Consider the following 20763-nt stretch of genomic DNA (forward strand, 5'->3'; position numbering starts at 1 on the left):
CCAGTCACCCCTAGAATGGAGTGGGGGAAGGGGAAGGGGTGCAGGTGATCCTCAGAAAGCTCTGTCAGTCTTGAGCCACTTTTGTGCAGTACCGTCGATAAGTTCTAAGGTCTGGGTCTCGGTCTCCAATCTTATAGTCTCTGGTTCGAAGATGGTCCAGGGTACAGCCACTCTGCCTCCCAAAGGCTCAGGGCTACGCACCAAGAGTATATGCAGTTAAAAGTCGTTTTTTTTTTTTTTTGGTCCCATCTCCTTTCAGAAAATAATAGTAATAATAAAAAACGCCAACCCCACCCATATGTTTTATTGTTATTTATTTTGCATTCCTTGCAGCTCGGGTAGTTGGAGAATGGGTAGGGCCGGGAAGGACAGGGCCGGTGTACCCAGTTTGGGAAAGGGAAAGGGCGGTGAATTGCTGGTTTAAATGCAGCCGGGAGATTTATAAAAAATCGCCCGGGACCTGGAGGAGTATGAGGGAGCCAGCTTTGTTTCGGTCCACCGCGGTGTGATGTTGTAGCCACAAGAGGATGGGGAGGCCCATAGTTGAGGGGGGAAATAGTTGTTAAAAAAGCCTACGCCCCCCCCAGGAATGTCTCTAAAGAACCAAATCAAAGCTTCTCCTTGGAAGGTATGAATAGAATTAAAAAAAAAAAAAGATTTCTATGGAGCTTAAAGTTCACAGCCATTCTGTGTAGACAAGAGCTAAGAAAAATGTGAGAATTATACAGAAAACCATTAATCACTTCTTTTCTTTAAATACGTATCCTCTCTCCTTTGTTATTATTCAACAGCAAATCTCCGCAGACCGGCTGTTGGGGGAAAAAAGTGTTAGCCATCTCTCCCCGATCTGCAAGGGGGAAAAATTTTGGAACCATAAAGTTGAAAACTTTTTTCTCTGTTTGGAAGAAGCCGTTCGGCATGAATGGGACCAGCGAAGCTCAGGCGAGAGGAGGCGAGAGTCGCAAAGGTAACAAAGCCCCGGCCTGGTCTGGCGTATTTTGATCGTTTTATGAGCTCGTTTCACAAGCAAAAGAAGAAATATTCTCTCGCCTCCTTTTTCTTTTTCAACTATCTTCTGGGGATTTTTATGGTGGTCACTTTGGGCAGGTTCGCTGCCTTTTATGATGACTGATGCTTGCAGGGGTGGATGTGTGGTGTGTGCTGGACACCTGGAGAGTGTTTGCTGGCAGACACGTCAGGGCCCCTGAAAAACTACAGGGAAGGAGATTGTTTGAGGCGGCTCAGAAGTGCTTTTCTGGTTTCTGAAAAATGCAGGCAGACATGGGGAGGACTGCATGTGTGCCTGTGTGTCTAGCGAAGTACACATGTGGCAGTCTATTCCTGGGATTCTGTCTATACTGGAGGCTTGTTGTTCTACATGCCTGTTTACCAGCGAAGATGTCACTGCTGCCTCCTGGAAAAATGGAATCCAGTTCTTGGATGGAATGTCCCAGCCCTGGGGCTAGTGTAGGTGGATGTGCTTGGTTTTCTTCTTGTGTCTAGTTTGGGATTTTAGACAAATCTGTGCTTTTCTCTGGAGTCAAAAATTGCTCAGTTCACAGGTGAGATGCACTGACAGAAATATTCCTCTTCTGCTCTGTTCCTCTGGTCTTCTTCCTGGAAGCTCAGTGTTCAATTTGATTTCCTTTTGCTCTTTCGGTTTGGGGGCTCTGTTCTCTCCTCTGGGACTCTGCTTCTCAGGCTGAGAGAATCAGTGGGCTTTGCATCAGACCTGAATGTTCTGGCCCTTTTTCCCTGAGGCCTCACTTAGGGTTTGGAGGCGGGAGGCTGGCAGGAGAGAGAGTTCATGGAGAGGCCACGTTTTCTAGGCGATTAGCTCAGTATTAGAACCACAAAATGACCTCGGAAGCCCCTTGACCTCTCTGAGACTGGACATTGTGTTGGCTCTTGCCTCCTGCCCAGGAGGGAAAGTCACACCTCCACAGAGAGTGGTACTTGAGCTGTCATATAATCCATCCTCTCCATTCCCCTCTAGCCCCAAAACCTTCTTTGCTACCTTGGAATTTCTGGATTATTTTTCTATTGCTGTCCATTAAAGAGAGAAGGAATAAAAATGTCATTCCAAGAGTGCAGTGGTGAGGATTAGGGTACTGGTCTATACACAGCCCCTTCCCTAAACTAGGATCCAACCTCCTTCTCATGTCCAGTTCATTCCTCCTTTCCAACTTCATTTGGAGGGAGCTGAGGGAAGAAACACAAAGGGATACAATGTATGAGAGTTTGGACAGACTCAAACCCTGGTGCTCCAAAGGGCAGAGGAATAAGCCCTTGGGTAATAAGGAGAAAGAGAAGGCTCCCACCACACACATTGTTTTTACCCCCCCCCTTCTGGTTGACATCCAAATCCACAACCTCTCAACCCATTTTCTGAAGTTGAGGTTCTTTTGCTTAGGAAGTTATATCTTTACTCATTTTTACCCTTTACCCCTAATTCTCAATGCCACTGCAGCTATGCAGGGTCCCTTTCCCACCCACTTTGACCACTTTCCAAGGCCAGCTTGCTATATTAACTAGAGTCTGCAGAAACTTAATTTTAAGAGGTGGTGGAAGTTTTGCTAATAGGTGAACCTGGAACATAGAGCCTTTCCAAATCTGTATTCTATTTGCTGTATCTTTGCTTTACTTTTAAAGTCATTCTCTTAGGGAGGGAGGGAAGGAGGAAGAAAAAGAGAGAGAGTAGAAGGGGGTACTTACTGAGCTTGATTCTGGCTGGGAAGAAGAAATGCTCTTTGGGTTAAGAAAGGAGAGAGAGAACCTTGCCGGGATGTGCTTGGGATGTTGGTTTCCATTTTGTAAATTATTTCTTGTAACTTGGGGGACTGTTGTCTCAGGCAAGAAATAACTAGAGTGGTTGATATTCTCTTCGTTGTGCCTGGGCAGCAAAAATGGAGAGACTGGAAGCCTCTGTAAGGAAAGGGTGAGAAGAAAGGCAAGATGGGTCACTCCTGGACTGAAAATATTTGGGGGCTCAGAGATTTATACTTATTACCCATAAGAGGAGATAACCAATTGTGGGCTCGCTATAGGCCTAAGTGACAAAGAAACCTTGGACTAGGACTTTACAAACTGCTCTCTACTCTGTGAGGGTTAGGGGTTCACCAAAATGAAAAGGCAGGGGAAAACCGTTGCTAAAGGGTTTCAGCCCCCAGGTCCAAACTGCAAAATTTCCCCTTTCCCTCATTCGGCCTTTTCAGAGCTGAGAGCAGCCTGGGTTCACTTTCTACAATTTTAGAGGCCACCCAGAGTGAGGTCTCCTAATCTTTTGACCTCTTTTCCCAGTTCCCTGGGACGCCCCCACTCCTTCTCCTACCTACTTGCCAGCCTGTGCAGAGGGTCAGCCCGGTCTTGCCAGAGCCCTCTGAGGTGGCCACAGCGCCAGTGGTGGGTCTCCCTGAGAAGCAGCTGCTGGGGAGGGGGTCTGGTTAAAAAACGGAGTTGGGAAGTTTCCCAGCGTGAGTTGAGCGCTGACGGATTTGTGATCAGCCATAAAACCGGCGCGTTCAGATTCGTAAATCAATCTCGCCTTTCTCACAGTCTAAACGTTCGCTTTATCGGCAGCAAGAAAGCGCTCAGCTCGCGCTCGGGCGCTTGTTTATTTGAACGTGGACATTCCCAGGATCTGAACAGAGTTTGGGCATTTTAATAGAACCTGCCCCGCCTGCCTTCGTGTCTGTGTTATTTTGCTGTTCTTTTTCTTGTCTTTAAAAATAATTTCTCAGTGTCTAAAAATGCTATCTTCCCATGCTCGGGCATATTTGTATTCTCTCTCTTCCCCCTCTCCCACCATATTTTTATTTTATTTTAGACTTTAGTGTTCGTCTTTGGGGAACCACTTTTATTGGGTTTGTAGTCCAGGCCTTTCAGGGAGTTGCCCTTGCAGGAATCAGGAGCAGGGCCGACCACGGGCCGAATTCAATACCAGTCTGTTTTGTATCTGGACAATCAAAGCTGACCACCCCCCTACAGAGTCTGGGCCCTGCTGGCGCCCCACCCCATGGGGTTGCTCAGGATTCCAGTGTCTTTCCAGAGCCCCCCTCCCCCTGCCGCTACAGCTGGAACCTCTGATGCCAGCACCCAGGTGGCAGTTTCTTTGGGGTTTATTACACCAACAAGATCCTGTACTTTCTCCTACAAGGAGCTGCCTTTGGTTCAGACCCATCCAAACAAACCAGTGTAGGCCCCTCAGCCCCATGCTCCCCTACCCTAGAGCTTGTTCTTCCCATTCCCTGCCTGCCCTGCTGGCCCTGGTTGCCGTCCTGCAACCCCAGAGCTGCTGAAGCTAGATAAGGCTGGGAATGTGCAGTGCGGGGCTCCTTAGGAATGCCTTTTCTGCTTCCCTTCACACTCACACCCACCCTGTTCTCGGATTCTGGTTGTAACTTGTGAAGTTTTGGGAGAATTTTGATTTTGTTTATATTTGAGACAAAAGAGTCTGTATACCTCTTTCCCTAGGCCTAGGGGATGGATTTCTCCCAACCCCATGTTCAACCCTTTAACATTCACCTAAACCCCCACCAGGCCCCCCTTCATTTTTCAGTCTCCATTGTCTGCTGATTGGAAACACAGGGTACTAACACCTGGGAAATAGGGACCTGGGGCTGCCAGGAAACTTCAAAGCCTTCCTTCCCCCTCTTTCCTGTCTTGTTCAGATCTCCAGCTGTCTTCACTGTTGTGTTGGGGGGTACTCAGACAGGGTTCAACATTATATATGGAGAGGCTTCTTGTCCACTTCTTTTGTGTAGAAACCTTAGTCCTGGGTCTTTGTCTCTAAAGCCTATTTTCAAATAGTGAGTAGAATTTGGTGCACCGTGGTAGCAACAACACAAGGGAAAACCATCCCCCTTGCGGTTATTCTCAACTCTGGAAGCTCCAGAGTCATCTCTTTACCTAGTCTCTTTCCTGCACTTTCAAAGGTACCACAAAAGATCAAAAAGAGAATTAAAGCCAGGAGTCCCACTCTTGATACGTATGTAACAAGGACTTACAAAGTGTTTCTTTTTAAGCTGGTCCCTTTAGAAATCTTGTTGATTATTTAGGAAGAGGGGGAGCACATTTCACTTATAAATAGCTCTGGAAAGGGCAGAGTGAAGTTAGAGGGGAATCTTAATCCTAAAGGATACAGAAAGAAGAATTGGAAGCTGAAAAAAATAGGGGCTTGGAGAAGGGCTTTGTGCCCACCCCACCCCCACCCCTGGCGCCCCTGCAGACTATTTCTGTACCTCAACGAACTAAGCAGTAGCAAGAGAAGAAGGGAGAGAGGAGAGGTGGGCTGTGGGTAAGTGTAGGGGGGATGTAGAGAGCTGTAGATAGAGTAGGTATAGATGTGCGTGTGGGAGAGAAACCTCACTACTATTCCATTGGTGGGTTGGGGGGAACCTATTTTGCAGGAAAAATTCTCCTCCTGAAGGGGAAGGTCATAGTGGTCCTTTGAGCCTGAAATCGAAAGACCCCCTTCCCCCTCCTGGTCACGTGATTCATTAAATAATTAATGCCGAGGTTGCAGAATAGATATGTATTCGTCAGGAAAATCGCAGGATCGGTCTCCCTGTTTCTGACGTGCAATTCAACTGTCCTTTGAAAAACAAGCCTGTACCCCGAGAAAAAAAAGAGAGGGTGAGAGAGAGGGAGAGAGAGAGAGAGAGAGAGAGAGAAAGAGAGAGAGAGAGAGAAAGGGAGGCAGCAATAAAACAGCCCCGCAGCCGGAGCCACATCGCGGGCTGGGGTATTGTAAGTAGAAGGGATTTCTCACTACCTACCGCGTCTTATATGTCCATGTAAATTTATTGTTTGTTATTAATGTTATTGTCGTAAAATGTGACAAATAGCCATCTTCATTTCCTGCCATTTCTCTTCACACGGTGCTCTGTGTGTTTATACCCATTGAGGCATTGCATAGAGATTTTAGGAATCTCTCTCTCTCTCTTTCTCTCTCTCTCTCCCTTGCTCCCTCTCTCCCTCTCCTCCAACCTTTTTCTTGATTTATAGCAATATGGGTGTCAGCTTCTCAGCCGGCATGCCAGCCGTTTGTGTGTGTGTGTGTGTGTGTGTGTGCGCGCGCGTGTGTGTTTGCGTGCGTCTGTGTGTATTTGTGAGCAAGTTGTGTTGTTTATGGCCATGTCTTCGATAAATCATTTCTCATGGAAAATGATGTGGAAGCTGGGCTGATTCTGGGGCTGGGAGAGAGTCGCTCTCGGAGGTACTTCCTCCTTCTCTGCTCTGCTCCCAGGAGTTGGTTATTTCAGACAATTTACAGTAATAGATCAGCAGTTAATATGAAAGCTCTATAGCTGGAGGTCTTAAATTACAGCATCTGTGATTATCAATTAAGGCAAGATTTGTATAAATTTGGTAAACCAGAAATGCCTCATTGGCATATAAACCCAGTCAAAGACCACCACCTAATATAAAAATTACATTTGTAAGCCTGATAGTGGCAACATTCCTGGAGCAAACAGAGCTCTATTTTTTTAGGCAGTTCCCCTTCAGGAGTTTGGCTTCTCCAACTTCGACCCTGGGTGAACAAGCCCAACTCTTAAACAGAAGTAGCCTGGGGGGCAAGAGAGGTGGAGGCTGAGAAAGAAATTACTGGAGTTGAAGGCAAAGATTTTTGAAATCGATGGGGACCCAATGGAAATCCTCTGCAACTGTAAGGGGATGGAAATGATTCAGCTACAGTATTAAAGCTGCATTTATGGGTCTGATATGTATTGGAGGTGCTGAGGCTGGAGAATAAGCTACTCAAATTGGAGGAGACAATGAAGGCAGGCAAAGGATGAAGGGCAGGGAGTGAAGCTGAAAGCTTGGCTCCCCACCCTCCTGGCTAACAAAACAAGGAAATGAATTCACACCCCAGGAACCTTCCTTCAACCTCCTGAAACAAAGAAAGTTTCCTCAGCAGTTAGACTGTGTGTGTGTGTGTGTGTGTGTGTGTGTGTGTGTGTGTGTGTGTTTGGGGCTGAAGTTCTCTTAAGTTTTTTTAGGAAAGAAATGTTCTAGGAATCAGGTAGTCCTGAAAAGTTGGAGCATGTTTGAGGACATGGGGTTTGTTTCTCTATCTAAACCCATTTCCAAAGAGCAAATGAGGTACAGATTGAGAAAGGGAAAACTGGTAACTTTCCCCTAGGATTTCATGGAGGTCACAGTCCTGCTCCATTAGGGAAGAGGCTGCTGGTCAATAGCAAATTTAGAAGTGACTTCTGGGGACATCGTGTCTGTGCCCTAAAGTTGTGATGGATGGGGGGTAGAGGACCAGGGCCTTTGCCAAGACCCATCCAAGTTACTGGCTGTTCATCCCTGCCTGGAGCTAGGCCAGCTGACTTTATAGCTACTATTATCTGTGATATTTAACTCTGCCTACTAGTGTAAACCTTTGAGCAGGAAAAATTAAGAGTGTCATTATACCTAGGTGTTAATTATTCAGGGCATCAGCCTCCTAGAGTGGCAGCTTAGGCCCCAGTCCTTACAGTATGCAGGAACTCACTTCTAACTCTGCTCAAAGGTGGTGCTGAGCCCCAAAGTGGTTAACAGGAGATTTTCAGGTGGATGGTGGGTGAAGCCTCTTAATTTAGGAGTCTGGGTTGAAAAGGATTTGAGAAGAAGAATGAGAAGGCAAAGAGCCCAGGCTAGATGGATAGGGGCACTGCCTATCCTGGATTAAAATAATTGGGGAGAGTTTTGATTCAGGGGCAGTCTTGACAGTGCTAGAGGTTGTAAGATGGGAGGTGCTGGGTAAGGCATCTAAGAGACCTGGGAGTAGGGGCTCCAAGCCTTTTGGTCTCATTCCCCACTCACCATTGAATATTGGAGAATCTCCCATACACTCAGTGTGGGAGGCATTTCTACTCCCTCACCTGGGAAGTGTGGTGTGTGCATATGTACAAAAGTGAAGAGGGTATGTTACCCCCAACTAGTGTTTCAGAATTTAGGTCAAAACCTTGGAGTCTCTGAGAAAAGGGGAAATATCACCTCTTCCTTGGAAAGAAGGAGGGACATGAAGAAGGGAGGGAATAGAATTCCTTGTATTGGTTTCTGAATTCAGTCTGCTTTAGAAGATGGGGAACAAAAGGGGAGCTGGAGGAACAACTCTTTGGGCCAGGGTATAGCTAGGAGATTGTTGGGAGCCAGTGCTGGAGGCCCTTACGTGCATGATTCTAACTCCTCCTCCCCAACCCCTTTCCTACCTCCCCTCCTCTGCTACCTTTACCAGTGATGTGGAGGTCTGTCACCCTCCTCTCCACACAGTTTATCCTCTTTATTCTCTCAGCTCCCTTCAGGTCTTTGTCTCTTCTGGCCCTGGGGAAGGGAGGTGGCATTGATACCCTTCCCCCTCCTTTCCCCCAGCTGGAACACAGACTTCCCCAGGAGACAAAGCAGGGAGACCATCCCTTGCCACCATTATCTTTCAGTCACTGATCTCTGCTAAATCCCGCTATGTGAGGCCTGATACCCTCCATCCAGGCACCTAGGCCTACCTCCCAAATCAGCAAGTTTGAAAGACTTTGTTGCTGTGTGTGTATGTTCATGCACTGGGTTTATTTAGCCATGAAGAACTCTGACTCTTGGCAGTTCTGCACCCCCACCCCTCTGCTTTTTTGTTGTTCAGGGAATGGTGTAGAATGCCTTTGGTAGATGGGGCTGTAGGAAAGCTGCTGACCCCATCTTCTCCTCAGTCTCTGCTGGGGTCCTCTTTATCTGTATAATTGTTGTGACTATCCTTATTCATTTAAGAAGTCAGTCTGCTAAGGCTTTAATGACCAGAGGTGTTGGATGGGGGGGGGGAGGAGAGGGACCCAGAGAGAGAACAAGCAGCAGGCTCCCTTTCTGGGGTGGGAAGTCAAGGCTGAGCTCAAGGAGAAGGTGATAGGGGAGTGAAGACAAAGGGCATTCAGAGGGGAAGGGAGGCCATGCTGGAGAAGGACCCACAACTCTGATGGGCATAAGCACGCGCGCTCGGTACACACACACACACAAACACACACACAAACACACACACACATCCACATGCACACAGAGTTAAGTGAAAGAAGAGGAACAGAAAGGCAGCTGTTCGATGATTTGCCCCTTCTCTCTAGAATAAGATCCCACAGAGGAAAGGGACTCAAGGCAAGGAGAAGGAAAAAGGTAGCTTCATCTGATGAGTGAACCCAGAAGTGATTTCTGGAGACATTTGTGAGTCTTTCCTGAGGCTCAATTCAAATTCATTTAAGATGCAGAGAGAGGCGGTGTGAAAAGACAAAGGGGCTGTGAGGGACAGAGACAACAGAGAGGGTTAGAAAAAGGGGAGAGAACAGAAATGGAGGTGTAAACTCAGAGAAAGAGCCCAGTCCCTTCTGGACGCAAAGGTACAGGGAAGCTCCTCCAGAATCCAAGTGCAATTTTTTTTTCCTCCTAGTACATATAGCTTTCTTTACAGGAAGCTGTGGAAAGTTGAGGCTATCTCAGAAGCAACTGTCTTTAGAATAGGCCTTAGTGGGTGCTAAATCAGCTGGGGTAGGAACTGAAGTGCTAGGGAATGACCAAGATGTTTTGGACACTTCAGTCTCCTCCTCCACCACCAGTAACTTTATCACTGGGACCTCCCAACACAAATGCCATCCTGGGGCGAGGATTGGGGTCAGTCTCTCACACCTGGAGAACTGTGGAACCCTTCCTTGTAGGCTTGGTCTCTTCTTTCTCTCTTTGGGGACCTGGGAAAAGGAGTTGCTCTTACTGCCGCCTAAGAACTTTCACCTACAATTCACATTTCCCCGCTCAAATCCCCAGATTAACAAACGGATGCTTCCTTTACTAATCTCCTTCCTCCCCGGTGTTTCAGGAAAGAGAAGGAAAAAGACAAAGTTCCTACCGGCTTAAGCAGCTTTAGAAAACTCGAGGGAAATGGAATATACAATCCTTTCTTGCTCTCCGATCCTTCCCATTACCTCCTCACCATTTCTCTGCACCCTCCGTCGAGGCCCCCACCCCCTCCTGCCCTGCCCCAACTGTCTGTCTTTCCCTCACTTCTCTGCTGGGTCGGACATATGGAACCCATTTTGCTGGTGACATTGAAGAGCCGCCGGTGCGCCCGCCTTCCGCCATGGCGCCCCCCGCGCCCCTGCGCTCGCCATGCCCCTGCGCTCGCCATGCCCCTGTCAGTTGCCGATCCTCTCGCCTGGCAACTTGGCGGGCTCTCATAGCTGGAGCCCAGCTCGGTGCCAGACTGGTCCAGGCTCCCGCAGCCTGACGCGGGCCCTGGTGGAGTATGATCTCAGGCTTCTGAAGAAAAGGGCGCCTAGTGGCCGCAGCCCGAGCGCAGGATCCTGCGGGCCCTGCGGCCGCAGAGGCCAAACAAAGCCGGGGGCGGGGGCGGGGCGGAGGTGGGGTAGGGGCACTCGCATCCGGGCCTCTCCCCCAGCTGGGCCGGACGCTCTCGGGGTTGCCAGGGCTGGAGTGACCAGGATGCGGTCGGCTAAGGCGGCGGAGCCCCAGCCAGGGCCGGGGGACTGGGGCCTGACCGTCGGCTCCCGCGCGCCCCCAGCGCCCGGCTGTCTGCCGATGCAGGCGCCCTAGCCGGAGACCACACAGGTAAGTGTGAGGTGCCCAGGCGGGAGCGTGTGGCCAGGCTGGGATGGAGAGAGAGGTGTTCACTTCCAGGACTCTCTGAAATCAGGCCGAGATCCGAATGGAAGACAAAGATGAGAGCAACTTACAAGGAGATGGAGGCTGAGAAGAGGTAGAGGGGGGCAGAGTGGAGCTAGTGTGGAGGAATGTGACCCTGTACTTGTGGCTGTGTGGACTGGATCAGGTTGGGGTGGAGGAGCTCTCCTGTTCAGGAAAGGTGTGGGAGATTCTAGAGGCATTGGGAGCTGTGGTTGTTGAGAGGGAAGGCTGGGCTCTATTCCCATGGTCCAGCTGCTACCATTGCCCAGCCCTTTAGCACCCAGGGGTTATTTGAAGCTGAAATTACAAGGCGTTGCGCTGATGCAAGGTGTTAAGCTGGGAAGGTAGGAGAGGGGGTGATTTATGACTTCAGAGAAGCTGTGTTTACTATCTGCCTGCTCTAGAAACTCAAAACCAAACGGAGCAGAAGCGGGAGAATTCCTTCTTGGAGTGGGAGGCGATGCCAGGATGATACACTGGAATTTATTTTTCCAGATGCGGCAAGATAGGGGGAATGGTCCCTTTGTAGATTGAGGATGTGGTTTTGTGTGTTTGTGTATTGTAGGAGTGTATCTACACGTTGGGATGTGTATGTGTGCTTTAAGGTTAGGGTTTGTTGGGTGCATTTAGAGACTACATTTGTGACTCAACACACTTCAGGAACCAGGAGGGAGCCTGGCTGTTCTCAGGTCCTGGTACTCTGGGAGGGGGTAGCTGTAGGCATAATTTGCTGCCTCTTTCCTTGTCCATGAGGTACTGCGCATTCCTGCCTGAGTTTTCTATCCTCCCAAAGCCACGTGTAGCAGAGCCCACTTGTCCTGGCCCCTGACCCCTGCTCCTCTGCCTTTAGTAGGTGCTATCTGCCCACACAGAATGATCTTCCCTTTGGATCTGTGACTTTGCAGTGGGAGACTGAGGCCTTAGTGAACAAGATTGGGTGGGAGGAGGGAGGAAGAGGAGAAAAAGGCCTAGTGTGTTAAGGGAGATTGGGAGAGTGTTGATTTGAGGCTGGGCCCTGGCAGTTCCCGGTCCCACCGTTACTACCCCAATTCCCCCAAAGTCTATGCTTGGGAGGAGGGCAGAAATGAGGAACAAAATAAGGAAGCGATGCTGAATGGTGTGGGTGGGGAGAAAAGCATTTTGACCCCCAGATAGTTATTATAGTTATTTCCGCAGGCCAGCTAAAGGCTCCTGCATTTCTGTCCAGACGCCCGGCTTTGCCTGGAAATTGTTTTGCATTAAATTTTCTCAGCCGCAGAATTATCTTTCCTCGCCTCCAGCTAAACTTGCATTTTTCCACCAGACACTTGGGCCCCGCACCAATGAAATCTGAGAGGAAGCGGCTGGGCCCTAAGTGGCTGTAATTTAATTGATTTTATCATAAATCATCAACTTGATGAAGAACCCGAGGTTTCAGTGAAGTAAATTGATATTAATGGGGGTTTCTTGAAATGCAAACTCGCTGCATTGTTGGGGCATCTTGAGCTGGGGACGGTGGATTACAGTTTCCCAAGAGCTAAGAACTGGGACCAGTAGCCCAGCACATCTTTGGGGGTGGGGTAGAGAAAGCAAGCTGCAAGGGGCAGCTGCCCACAGACAAATTTCTGATAAAGCACAGCAGAGAACGGAAGGAACTTTGTTGGGAATGGGAGCAGACTCTGGCTCTGTGGACCCTGTGACCATCCTAGAAATGCTGGTCTCCAACTTGTGGGGGTGGGGTTGGAGAGGCTGGTAGGTGTGTGGACAGATGTGGGGGTCGGGTGAGAAGGCCAGGCTGGTACAATGGATGTATTGATGCCTGGTTAAAAATTGCCAGGTTGAAGGCTTCCTTCTCTAATATACAAATTAATTATTTACTGCTCACGTTGCTGTGTCCAGAAATAACACTTTTGATTTGGTAATGAGAATAGAAAACAACCCATCCCCTACTCAGAAGAGCAGTAAAAACCCACTGCATGAACCGAACCGCTGTAGGGGTGAGAGGACCAAGAGTGGCATTTGTACTCAGTGGTAGGGATGTAAGCATTTAAATCCCAAGAGAAATATCCTGAATTTGATCATGATGGTGCTGGTTATTATCTGAATTCAGTTTGTTACTGCTCATTGTCATTCATTTTTACATCATCACATAGAGAATCACTAACATTCTGTTCAAAGGGGACCTTAGAGATCATTTAACCCAACCCCTTCATTCCATATGCATACCTTGGCTTTACAGAAGGGGTCAATGAAGCTCTAGGAGTGTTCTGTCTTCTATCACACAGCTAAGTTGGAATGCCTAGAACTCGGAGCTATCCCAAGTGTGACTTTAGACAAATTTCTTCCCCACTCTGGGCCTCAGTTTCCCTATCTGTAGCAATGGCAGAGTTGGACTGGATACTCCCTGAGTTCTCTCCAGTTCTGATCTTGAATACCTCTATGTATCCATCCTTTGTGTGACAGTGCTCAGGAGCAAACTCCTTGTATGTCTTGGAGTTCTGGAAGCATCTGGGTATAGAAGTTACTGCATGTTTTTTCCATCATTCAGAGTCTTATATCCCAGAGCAGTGAGTGGTTACTCAGACTGACTCTAGTCCACTGAAATCTAGACTGCCCCTCCTCCTGAAGGTATCTTCATTTTCAACAGGAGTCAAGGCTAAGAGCAACGGTGATAGAAAGGAGTGGAGAAAGAGTCTAGCTAGCTGGGTTGTGCTGAGATTGACATTTGGAAAGGGTCTAATGAAGAAGGGGCTCAGCCTCACCAAATAGGGCCCTCTCCCTGCTAGGTACTAGGTGAAGGCTAGAGTATCTCCTATCTTACCAGAGCCTAGGGCCTGAACTGTGGTTTCGGAGTTTAGATTCTGTGACAGCAGGTGCACTCTCCACAGCTTTTCCCTTGACTTCTGGACCTCTGGACTTTCTCTTTGTAGGAGGGGGTGTATATGTAGGATGCTATAGCACTATTCTAGGTGTCCTTTCAGGGCAACCAGGACAGAAAGCCTGCAAGTGAAAGACCCCTACTCTATTTTATTATTATTATTATTATTATTATTATTTGTGCTGAGAATTTAACCCAGGGCTTTGCACATACTAGGCAGTTACTCTACCACTGAGCTACAACCTCAGCCTTATTCTTATTCTTATTTTCCATTTCATTCTCCAACTTTGGCGGGGGGGGGCAAGATTTGAAAGAGTACTGTTTTCTCAGTTGCGTGGTTGTAAGAAGGGAAATTTCTTATGGGATCAGGGATATAAGGAAGCCAGCACGGGACAGGAGGATTTCAGGCTGTCTTGGGAAGTGTGATTTGGGACATAAATTCTGGGAGAGGAAGTGGGAAGAGAAGGAGATGAGCAACAATGTCATGTTTAGAAATTTATCTTTGGCCACATTATCCACTTTCCCAAAGCTTCACCCTAAACCCTTTTTTGAGAAAATAACAAAAGGGCCGGCAGGCCCAGACTCTGGTTCTGTCCCATCCTGACTTTGGAGTTTTATATTTGGAGGTCTTCCACTGATTGGTCATTAATCCAGTGAGTTATTGTCTGCTAAACAGAGGTCACTGGGAGAGAGACATCCAATCTGTCAGGAGAGAGTGTGCAGCCACTCCCAGGGTATGGGGCTCCTACTCCTCTCTTGCTTGCTTCTCCCTCCCTCTCCAGCACCCCACTCTCAGCTGTCCAAGATTCACAGTTTCTCCTCCTCTGCCCTCTTCAAAATCCCGCCCAGCTTTGTTTCTTCACTCCCGAGGGGTGGGGTTTGCCAGGCCTGGACAGAGCTTCTAGATGAGGCGGGATCCCTGATTCAGAATGGGATCTTTCACCACCAAAGAGACAGCCTACTCCTATGTCACTCTGGCAGTGCCTTCCCCCCCATTAACATGTTCAGGCGTCCTCTGTGGTCACTGAGTAGACCTGGCAGACCTTTGCACCATCCCGTTTCTTCCTGGATCCAACTTGCAGCCTTGGCCTGAGAGCAGCATACCCATATTTGGGGTAGGGTGGGGGGTACAGCTTGACTTTTTCTTCTCCGTGGAGGCCTTCCCCCATTACCGCCTTGGATGTGCACTACTGCTGCGCAGCTCTCAGAGGCCTGGGTGGAGGTGCCAAATCTTCTCCTTTGGATGCCCCTTTTTTCCTTCCCACTCTCATTTTAGGGAGCTGTTGATTGGGGAGACAAACACTATCCCCCTACCTTTACAATCCCCAGTGTTGAAATCTTTATTCAGATTTAAGAGAGAGAAATCACTAGGTGAGTATGTTAACTTTATACCACTCCACAATAGCCACAACGTTGGCCAGTGAAGTTGGAAGAGAATGTGGGACAGGAACCAGGATAGGGTCAGCAAGAAGCAAATCGCTAAATGCCTTCCAAGGTCCAGCTTCAGAGAGCTGGGAGGCTGGGGGATGGACCTGAGGAGTTTTCTGCTGTTGAGCTAGGGGCAGAATCATTGGCCGCTCCAAGGATAAAACCAGAAACTAGTTTTAAAGAAGCCAGCCCCCCACCCCTTATTGAGAAAATTTTCGTTAGCTTTTTGATGGATTTTTTTTGTGGGGGGGGCGGATAAGGGAAAAAGGCATGATCCCATCCAGGTTCATAAGGATTGGCAGCCAGCAATTGCTCACAGGGGTTCATAGAGCTGCCTGTCTCCCAATACTGGGTACTGAGTGGCCCATGAGTGCCAGAGCCAGCGCTCTAAGCTCTGTGGAGAGGAAAGCATGTCTATGATGGTGGACACATTTCCTAATCTTTACATTAATTATTTTGTGCCTTTATTAGTTTATATTATTCTTTCTCTCAAATTCTCTTTTCCAATCTCTCTCTTTCTACCCCCCCCCACTTTCTCTCTCTCTCACACACACACAGTTACCAAGTTTCCCTCCCTGAATCCAAAAAGAAATAATTCTCCTTTTCTCTGTCTCTATTTTGCCCTAATCTCTCCTCCCTCCCCCTCTTTTCCCAGACCCCACTGTCTTTCCTCAGATCTTGAGTTTCCCTACCCCAATTTCCCTCCCCAAGCTCCTCATTACTACCTTTGTCCCTAACCTGCAGTCACACTTCCAACGAAATGGGTACCCTGAGGGCTGTGTGTTCCCTCCTCTATCCACCCTCCAACTTCCAAGCGAGCCCCAATCAGAGGCAACTGAACTGCTGGTTGGAAACCTCAGAGAAAGAAAGAAAAAAGGCAAGAAAGAAACCAGACTGGGATCTCATTGCCTCCCAAGCATTCCAAATGGGTGCTATTCTGCAGAATTGATTTAGAAGCCCTTGCTCCAGCTCCTACCGCATTTAGGGGTGTCTGTCCTCTGAAAGTTTCCCCGGGTTTGTTTCTTGTTCCCCAGTCCTCCTTTTCACTCCCATCCTAGGATGTCCCATTGCCAGAGGGACCACAAAGGGTTGAGGAGGCTGGAAAGGGAAGGGTTCCTACTGTTGCAGTTTCCACCCTCAGAGCAACTCCAGGCCCTACTGCTTGCTCTTCACCAAGCCCCATCTCCTCTCCTTGGCCGCAGCTGGCTGGGTGCCTTCCAGGCTCTCTTGTTATTCCTTGAGGCAAAACTGTGCCGTCCAGAGAACAATCAGGAGCACAAGTCCACAGTGATTTTTTTTAGCCAGTGGTAATACCTGTTAGAAGAGCTGAAAGATCTGAAGTACATTCTTTTTTTTTTTTTTTTTTTTGGGGGGGGGGAGCAAGAGAAAAGATCCCAGAGTACTTGTTCCCTTACTCCTTGGCCTGAGTCCCTGACCCACCAGGGCCCAAAGTTACTTGCTGTCTAACTGTGCTGATCTCCAGTCACGATTTGTAGATCTAAGAGCAGTTTCTTGCAGCCACATACTCAGATAGCCCTAATAGGTCTCCTTAGAGGCATCCTGGCTTGAACCCCAGTACTTCATCAGGCTTGGGCATTTTCTCCATATGAACACAGAAAATGGCTCCCACCCTCAATTTTACCCTAACTCCCAGTTGCCAATGCTCTAGAAAGCCGCCAGCTCTCTAGGAAGGCTATAGGATCCTCAGGACAAAACAGTGAGGGCTCTGAAAGTGACTCTGTTGCTGGAGGGTAGGGAGGCCCACAGGTTCTCCCTGTTCCACAGGGCCCTAGGAAACTAGCTGCTCTATCCCACCTGGCCTGACTTGGAGGGCCTGAAAAAGAGTGGGGACCAGAGTCTAGGGACCACCCCTTTCTCATCCATAAAGCAGAACTTGTGAGTGTGGAGTAAGAGGGTATGAGGGAAGCATTGGCAGAGTCAGATATAGCTACCCTCTCCTGGAGGGGAGACAATAGCTGGAAGTCATCTCTCACCTTTGTTTTTCCCAGTCTCATCGCCTGTCCTGGTGCATCCAGATGAGAGAAGGCAAAAGAAAAGTATTTAACCAGGAAATCACAGGAGGGTGGCAGGCTCTGTCTACACGAAGTTGAGAGAACCCGCTTCCGAGGCTGCCTTTGTAGAAGAGACTGCCTGCCCTCTATTTTATCCCCGAACCCCCCGAGTCAGCAGTTAAAGAGAGTTGCAAACACTCCTGCTTGGGGAAATGTCCTAGTGCTTTCAGTCTTTTTCCTTGGCTGAGAATGGTTCATCCCCACCCCCGCCTCAAATCTGCAGACACCTACATTTTTGGCTCCTGTCTTCCTCCTACAGGCCTCCCCCCTTGCCTTTTCCTGGCCTGCTCAAACACGCCCTAAGAAAACTTTAGCTTTTGTAGCCTTCCTCACTTGTGCCAAGAGTCGTAAATCTTGCACAGCTGAGAGAGGAGAGAAACAAACAGGTTTGCTCAGAATAATAACAAAAACCATCTTCCATCTCTTCTGCATGCACATTTAAAATGAAGCCCTGCTAGTTTTCATATTCTCAGAAGTACAAATGTCCTTATCACCTCTTAGCTCTTCTGCCTCTCTGGAGGTGAGAATACTAACAGAAACTTCTCTGTGAAGTTCTTACAGCCCCTCTACTGCCAGCGGCACTGTCTGGAGTTCAAACTAAACTTCAGGGTCCTTCTTTTGTCACTCTCTCCTCAAACCCACACCCCCTGCAAGATGTTCTGGGTTTTTAAAATTGTCACTCACCGCTTATTGTCTGTTCTAAAAAAAAAAAAAAAAAAGGAGTGGGGAGGGGTAATTTTTAAAAAGAAGGTCTGGCTTTACCCCCTCCCCTGTTAGAGACTGGGCCTAGAAATTTGAGGGGAAAGGAATAGAGAGGTTGTGGAAGGGAGAAGCGAAAAGTGGGAGNACTTTTTTTCCCCCCCGCTCCCCCCACCCCCTCCTCCTGCGCACCCCCGCTCCTAAGCCGAGTGAATTGAAGCGGACGCCGCGCGGCTCCTCTGGCCGGTCTGCCCCTCGGGCTCCCCAGCCGGGTGGCTTTGGGGAGGGGGGGCGACGCAGCTTTAAACAGTGGTCTTTTTTTCCTTTGCCTTCAAGGAGGGGAGATTTCTCGCCTGCCGCTCGCGCTGGGGCTCGATGTGAATATATATTATGTCTGCCTGTTCTCCCCTCGTCGGTGGCTAAGGTAAGCTGGACTGAAATAGGCTATCAGTTTGTGAATGGCGGAGAGTATGTCTCAATGATTTATGGCCCATATGACTCCAATCTCGGTTCAAGAAGAGTTCACAAGCTTTAAGCTTCCTTCCACGCAGCGACTGACTCTCTCTCTCTCTCTCTCCCTCTCCCTCTTCTTTCCTGCTTCTCTCTTTTTCTGCTCTCTTTTCTTCCAGCAGCCAGATCCAGGGCTGAAATTTCCCCCGGTTGCTAAGAAGAGCCTAACCTTTCTCTCTCGCCTTTTCTTATTTTCTTTTCTTTACTTCCATTATTATTATTTTTTAAATCCTGAAAGGTGGCCTGTCGTTTCTCCTGGGGCTTCACCAAGCTATTGTTACCCTTCTTGGCTCTCCCTGGGGTACGCCTGGCAAGATGATTTTTTTTTTTTTTTTTTGGTGGGGCTCACCTCCCTTCTCCAGCGAGACCCTGGGGGAAAGCCTGGAGCCACCGTCTCCCTCCCACCCCTCCGTGGAGCCATATGGAGCCTGAATTTTTCCAACATGGAGGCAAGGGAAATAGACGTGTTTGGCTGGGTAGAGCTGTTCCCCACCCCCTCTTCTCCTGGATCCCAGATCTCAGATCCCCGCAGCACCTTCCCTCTTCCCACAGTCCCGTCAGCCAGGCCTCGGCGCCCTCCAGCTGGGAGCCCAGCTGGGCAAAGTCCCGGTGCAGAGTTGCTAAGGCGCCTTTTAATTCGGTTACCTCCAGCGCCCAAACTTGCCGCTGCAGGGCTCGGCCGAGCCGGCCCGGTGTGCTTGTAACCTGTCGGCTGCTAACCGTTTTCGTGTCCCGATCGCTTTCTCTTTGCTTCCTTGGGCCAGCGTAGGCGGCGGGTAGCTCATCGCCAGCCGTTGTGGCAGCAGCGGCGGAGACAGCCGGGGGCTATCCCGGTGCACAAACCTTCCCGGCCTTGTATCACCGCCGGCGGAGTCTCCATTCTTTCCTATTACGTCTCTGGCTCCTTCGCTTCCCACACTCGCCTGGCCTCCGTCCTGCGATGGTTTGGGGTTTATTGCAGGGGGAGCAACAGAAATTTCGGCCTCAGGCGTCTAGTCAAATTATTGTTTATTATTATTATCATCATCATCATCATCATTATTGCTGTAACAATCATTTAGACTAAATAAAGCCAGGGCCCACCCAGCTAACCCCCGCCAACGTTTTTATTTCATTCTCTTCTCTATCTATTAATAACAAACTCAACTGACGCCTGTTAATTAATTCCCCCTTCAGCCAGGGCTGCTCCGAAGCTAATTTTGGTTAAATCATCAGAGGATAATGGTAATAATAATAAAGGGATTGGGTCAGCCTGGTCAATTGAACTCCAGTTCTCCTTGGAAGGACCTGCTGCTTTGCAGACCCATGTGCATTTCCAGAAACAGATTCTTCCCAGAAACCAATCGGAACTCACGACTACACCGGCTTTCTTTTGAGTATAAATCTGTACCGTTAAGAATGGGATTTATGTGTGGGAGGAACTTCCTTCACCTTCACTCCTTTCATTTTACTTTCCTAATTTTAGTTTTTTTTGGAGTTGATCAGCTAGGCTGAATGAGATTTAAGTTTTCAAAACACACGTGACAGAAGAGAGAATCAGTCTGGAGGTTTTATAAAAAGTGGTGGTGAGGGATTTGGACAGAAAGGGGGGGAAAAGAAGCCCGAAGCTTTAGAACAAATACACAAAATCCTATCACACTTTTAGGCTTTAGTTTCCTGGAACATTTTTAAAAGGCTGTATTTAAATAGTGATTGTATTTTTATTTTTACTTCAAAGAACCCCAGTAACAGGAGTACCCTCTGTTTCCAACCCAGAGAATAATATTGTTCAAATTGCTCTTTGTATTTTTTTTCTCCAAAACATTTTTCTCTTTTAGAAAGCATGTTTTCCAGCTAAGTAGCAAAGTCCGGCAGTTGCACAATTTAGTTTTTTTCCCCTTATTTTCTTTTGGAGAAATCAAAGAAAACAGACTTTCAAGAAAAAGGTGGGGAAAATTGTCTGATGATTTAAAAAGAGGGGTGGGGAGAGAGACCTGGGCCAAATGGTCACAGCTCCAAAGGGCCCTGTCTGGGAAACTGAAACAATCCTGTTCCATTTGGAGGCTCCACAGGGGCCGCTGGCCACTGGTCCTAGGCCTGATTGAGCAATGACAAAAACTGGAGGTGGTGGTACCTGCAACAGGATCATGGATGGCAAGAACTCAGTTATGCTGGCTCTTGGGATTAAAATCTTCAAGGATTTTCTAGGTCAGGCTGTTGTCCTCTTTGTGAAGGGCAGGGTGGGAAGAAAATGGTATCTCACAGAGGGTTCCCTGCTCAACTTGCTTCTTACTCTGGTCTTTGTCGGAGATCCCTTGGTTTCCTCTGGACTAGACTTTGCCTAAGTGAAAGGATATAGATGGAGGTAAGGCAGAAGGCAGAGAGGCCTCTCAGCTCCAAGGAAGGCATTCATGAGCTTTTTGGAGTCTGCTAATGCCCCATTTCTAGAGCCACTCTATCTCAGAGTTGGGGGAGGCTTGGGGGGAGAGGGAGGAAGGGAGAGAGAGAGAGAGTGAGAGAGAGAGAGAGAGAGAGAGAGAGAGAGAGAGAGAGAGAGAG

General features: G+C 48.5%; 1 protein-coding gene and 1 long non-coding RNA gene across 8 annotated transcripts in view; one reads left to right on the top strand and one right to left on the bottom strand.

Moving 5' to 3' along the window:
- Nucleotides 1-20763, top strand: part of Hoxb3 (homeobox B3) — a 55762-nt gene that overhangs the window by 29761 nt on the left and 5238 nt on the right. For 4 of the 7 annotated variants that reach the window (XM_048789639.1, XM_048789658.1, XM_015495532.2 and 1 more), the window contains exons 2-3: nt 792-967; nt 18052-18139. The gene's annotated coding sequence lies outside the window, so the exon portion shown is untranslated. Of the gene's footprint in view, nt 1-791; nt 968-8855; nt 10585-17935; nt 17962-18051; nt 19815-20763 lie in introns of those variants that run through there. The other 3 variants (XR_007342680.1, XM_048789647.1, XM_048789653.1) reach the window with 3 other exon arrangements.
- LOC125612357 lies at nt 967-17860 on the bottom strand. The gene is made up of 3 exons (XR_007342710.1): nt 16939-17860; nt 2716-2925; nt 967-2202 (listed from the first exon to the last, which is right to left on the bottom strand). It is a non-coding gene; the product is annotated as an uncharacterized LOC125612357 (long non-coding RNA).

The sequence above is a fragment of the Marmota marmota genome, unplaced genomic scaffold, assembly GCF_001458135.2.
Source record: "Marmota marmota marmota unplaced genomic scaffold, marMar, whole genome shotgun sequence".
Taxonomy (NCBI): Eukaryota; Metazoa; Chordata; class Mammalia; order Rodentia; family Sciuridae; genus Marmota; species Marmota marmota.